Here is a 5142-nt window from a genome sequence, read left to right as displayed (position 1 = left end):
GTATCAAAGACAATTTTTGTAATGCCCCGAAAATTTAATGTCCACGCGAACCGCAAGCGCAAGTTATTAAATTCTCTTGTATTTTAATTAAATGTTTTATTTGCATGGATTAATTATGTTGTGCATATTGACATGTTTAAATTATGTTTTCTACATGGTTGCATTAAAAATGTATTTTTAAAAGTTATTCGAGTTGCGATCGAGGAACGGAGACCGAGTGATGAAAATAGAAAATGTTTTTAATAAATAATTATTTTTAATTATTTAAATTAAGGGTGATGTTTTTTCTTATTTTTTTTAAAATAAAGAGTTTTGAGGTGATTTTATACGCCGGGATGTAATTTTTATCGGTGTTGGATTTTTAACAAAAATACGAATGCTTTGGCAACCCGGCTAATAAATTTACAAAGTTAAATAAACAAAATTATTTTTAATATTCTAATTAAGCACTAATGGTCCTAATTCACTTATTTAATGGGCCTAAGCTTGATTAGTATTTTTATTAACTATTTAATATGTAAATTGGCCCCAAACACTCCTCATATCACACGCCTCACTTTTCAGAAAATTCTTTCCACCAATTCTACCCCAAATACACGAGCACACACCCACAACAATTGAAGAAAAATTTCGAAAAAGCTCAAGGAAAAATTCAAGCTAAGGTCTTGCTCCGTTCTTCACAATCGAAACCGTTTTTTTTCGTACGTTAAAAACATAAAGGCACGCAATATTTTTCCCTTCAATCATCATTCACACCATAGTAATTGTTTACAATTAGTTTGCATGGAAAACAATGGGGTAACTTGTGATATCCTCGTATTTTTGTCATGTGTTGGTTTTTGGCTTGTTTTTGGATTCCATATTCATGTTATTAAGTGGTTATGAGGGCTGCCATGTTAGGAGTATGCTCAAGGAAGTTTTATTCGAAGCCTTAGGGTCATAAAAAGCAACAAAAACACTGCACAAAACAAAACACAAAACTGGTAACACTTTGCTGTCAAGGGAGATGAGGGGCTCGGCTTTGTGAGTTGGGTTGCTTGGCTTGTGTTCGGTTGGGACCAGGGCTTGGCTATGGTCGTGATTAGGTCGAGGGAAGAGTCCTAGCCAAGCTAGGACTCGAAAACCAGGGGCTGGGAGGAGTCCTTGCCAAGAAGGACTCCACCCGAGAACCACACCATGGGCTGCGCAGATTTCAGCAGCTGTGCAGGGAGGAAGAGGCTTGGATAGGGGGATTTGGGCTGGGCTAGGTTAGGTCCCTAGGGTCCTATAAGGGTGCTAGACGGGTTGGTTCAGAGCCTGGTTGGGTTGGCTTGGTCCTAGCAACAGAAACAAGAGTGCATGTTTAGATGGGTTTCTCGGCCATGACAAGTTGCTGAGTTGTGGCTTCGGTTTTGGAGCTTGGGGTTGGTCTGGGCTTGGTCTGAGCGTGGTCCATGGTCGTTAGGTTCATGAGGGGTCGAGTGGTTCACAGCTGGTAGAGTCCTAGAGGGAGGAGGAGTCCAAGTGCACCAAAACACCCTACACGTACACACACATGCAAACGGGTCTTCTGTCCAGCAAGTTTTTGAGCGGGCCAGGGGTGGTTCATTGGGCCGGGCTAAGTCAGTAGGGTCCCTAGGTTGGTTGGCTAGGTTTTGGCTCAAGGTGGCTCGGAAGTGGCTCGAGTAATTAGGAGATGGCTCGGTGTGTTCGATAAGGTGTCAAAAAACAAAAATTAAAAGACTAAAATTTAATCCATGGGTCCAAGGGTGTGGCTCAAGACTTGGAAGGGTAGAAAAAATCTTTAAAATGTTATGTTTAAAATTTGGGATCAAAATAACGAGTTTTGGATTTAATCGGGATTTAATCGCCGCACAAAACGCTAATTAACGAATTAATTAAAAAGCCTAGTTTTAAGCTTAATAAAATTATGGAAAATTAGGTTTAAGCTTAAATAATTATTAAAAGTCTAAGTTTTTAATTTGGGAATTTTATATTAAAGTTTGGCTTAATTCGTGATTAAAACGCATTAATACGTCATATTTAAAGATTAATTTAAAAGTCATCGATTTAAGCCAAATAAAAATATGAGAAAATTCATGTAGGCTTAAATTAGTATTTGGGACATGTTAGAGTCAATGAATTTAAGAAAATGACAAAAACGTAAAATTATACGTCCAGGGTAAAACTGTCTTTTTACACCTAAAAATTAGTAAACATCATGACAGTGTCCTGAATGCTGTTTTATATGCTAACATGATTATTTTCAATGATTATGAATATTTATGAATATTTATATGTTAATATATCAATTTTAAATGTTTATGAAATTTTTATGTTTATGAATTTTTATGTTAAAATGTTTATTTTAAATGTTTATTTTAAACGTTTATGATGTTAAAATGTTTATTTTTAAACGTTTATGGCTTTTTATGATTTTATATGTTTAAACGTTTATTTTAAATGTTTATGAAATTTTATGATTTAATATTGACATTTAAAAGATATGTTGCATGCTTGATTAAAAAGAAAAACGATATTATATGCATGCTTTTATTGAGCGATGGAAATACGAAATGTTGAAGGACGTGAAGGGTTTGTGATTACTACATGTTGGAGATAACGTGAGCGTTATGGTCCCAGTGGGAGCCCGACGATCGTGTTTCCTTGGATAAGGATACGAATACGAATATGTTAATACGTTGGCCAAGACCTAGTTGACCGGTGAGAGTGTCGCTGGTGTCTCCGTCTCCCAGTACTGTGGTTTTCTCTAGATGGATCCATCGCCCAATACGTTTAAGAATACGAGTCACAATCACGATCTGAATTCAACAAACATGAATATGCATACAAATATGAATATGAATATGAATATGTATACGAATATGAATATGGATATGAATATGGATATGAATATGAATATTTTTATATTGACATGAAAATGTTTATGGAAAAAAGTTTATGAAAATTTTATTGTTTTAAACGTTATGCATCTTCATGAAAACGATATTTTGAGTAATAGTATTTTCACTGTTGCTTGTGATTTTATACGTATTACTTGTTATCAAGATTATGGTGTGTTGAGTCTTTAGACTCACTAAGTGTGATTGATGCATGTCCTATTGATTATGAATATGTTAAAGGAGGTCTTTATGGTTGATTTTGCTGGACTGAAAGTGCACATAACCCGAGGACCGACGCTAGTTTTCCGCGCTAGTTATGATTTATGATTTTAAGTAATGTTAAGGATATTTTTACGAGATATTTTTACGACTTTTTATTTATGTTTTGAGAGATTTTTGAGAGATTATAGTATGAGCTGTATTTCTCAAATATATAGTTGGTTGTTTTACTTTAAAATGGTTCCAAAATATTTTATGCATGTGATTATGCATCTTGGCCGATTTAGTGAGGTTCGAAAAAAAAAAATTTCTAGCACAATTTAAGAAAACGAATTGCAGACGTTTCAGTTTTTCTCAATCGTATGCTTTATTTAAATTATGTTGAGTATTTTTATTTATAACCGTGTTTGAAATTCTTAAAAAATGACAGCCCCTGTATTGAAATTTTGTTGAAGGATGCCATAAATATTTAAAAGATGTCAGTATTTGAGAAAACCCCGCTCTGATACAACTTGCTAGGATCGGGAAAAAGTTTAGAGGTGGTGAATGAACTCTTTCAGATTTTCTTCTTTAAAATGTTTATTTCAGCAGTTTTTAGGCGGTTGAAAAATCTTCTCAAACGGTTGGAAATGTGAACCACTATTAAGTGCGAAAAAAGGTTCACAATCTCTAATAGAAACTTAAACATGTTAACAGGGTTAATCAATAATTAGAGACTAGAAAAGTAAGTTCTTGCGAGAAGTAAAGTGACACAAGATTTTTTATGGATGTTCGGAGAATGAATACTCCTACGTTACCCCTTATTCCTCCTTATGAAAGGTTTCCACTAAAAGACTTTGGCTTTACAAACTTTTTGCAAAAGCCCACTCCAATCAGGACTTATCACACTGCTTGATATGGAACTCTTTGTGATCACTTTACACTTCTGGATATTAAGAACACTTAGTTCACCAGACACCAAGACTAAATCAAATAACCAAAAGGTCACTGATATGAATAAGCAGTTTGGTTTGAGTAGCACAAAATTGATCCTTAGATGATCGAATGTAATTCTGTTCAAAGCGTGCTGAAAGAGCGATGAAGTGTGTAGACTTTTGATAGCGCTCTGAGATCTTTGTATAAGCTAGCAACGTGATTTTTCAGTTGTGAATCAAGTGGTATTTTGGCTAGCACACTCCTCCGTTAATATACACGATCTTCTTAACGGTCGGGACGGACAAAGCAACGTTAACCTGATCCTCTGAACAGATGTGTTGCTGTCGTCTTTATGAGCATTAATTGTTCTCCAATAGACGCATTTAATGTTTCTTTTGCTCAGCATAGTTCTGAAGCGTTTTTCTTGAGAAGGTCTTTTTATGGTAACTATTTTTAGCATAAGAACTTGAAGTCTATACTTGGCCTTCTTTTTTCGGGATAGAGACATAAATGCAGATCATTCTTGGATCTAATGTAAGTATACGTTTACTTCAAGGCGGTATAATACTTTGAATGTATTAAGCCGGTCAGAGAATGTCTTTGAGCAATAAATAGTTCTTCTTTAATGATCAAGTTATGAGGAGCTTCTCTTAATGCGGTTAGACTTCTTTGAGCTTCAGCTGGTTAGAAAGATATTCTTTTGAGCTGGGCGGTTGAACTGATACATGTTTATAAAGTGCATCTGTTTCCGTGCTGTTTAGATTTTTTCATACACCAAAATTCTTAGGTAATAATAATTTCTTAACAATTTTCCGTTTTTTGGTGATGACAAAACCCTAAGGAGATATAAAGGGACAAAATTGAAATTACAATCCTTAACATAACCAACTTAATGTTTCTTTGGACCTTTACTTTGGTCCACTGATTTGGCCTAATCTTCCAACTCATGTAATTCCTTCATAACAGATAGTTTTGCTTCTTGAATTACCCTTTGTCGCTCTCTTTCTCACTTTTTGACATCACCATGAATAAGGAAAGTCAAAATCTCTGCAAGCTGAGCACCTTGGGCATCTATGCATTGTTCTAGATTTGTTTGAAGACGAGTCATTTGCTCCGATAGGCCAAG

Source organism: Primulina huaijiensis, chromosome 15, assembly GCF_012295235.1.
Source record: "Primulina huaijiensis isolate GDHJ02 chromosome 15, ASM1229523v2, whole genome shotgun sequence".
Lineage (NCBI taxonomy): Eukaryota > Viridiplantae > Streptophyta > Magnoliopsida > Lamiales > Gesneriaceae > Primulina > Primulina huaijiensis.
The sequence above is the reverse complement of the archived record's forward strand: the minus strand, read 5'-3'. Positions refer to the sequence as shown.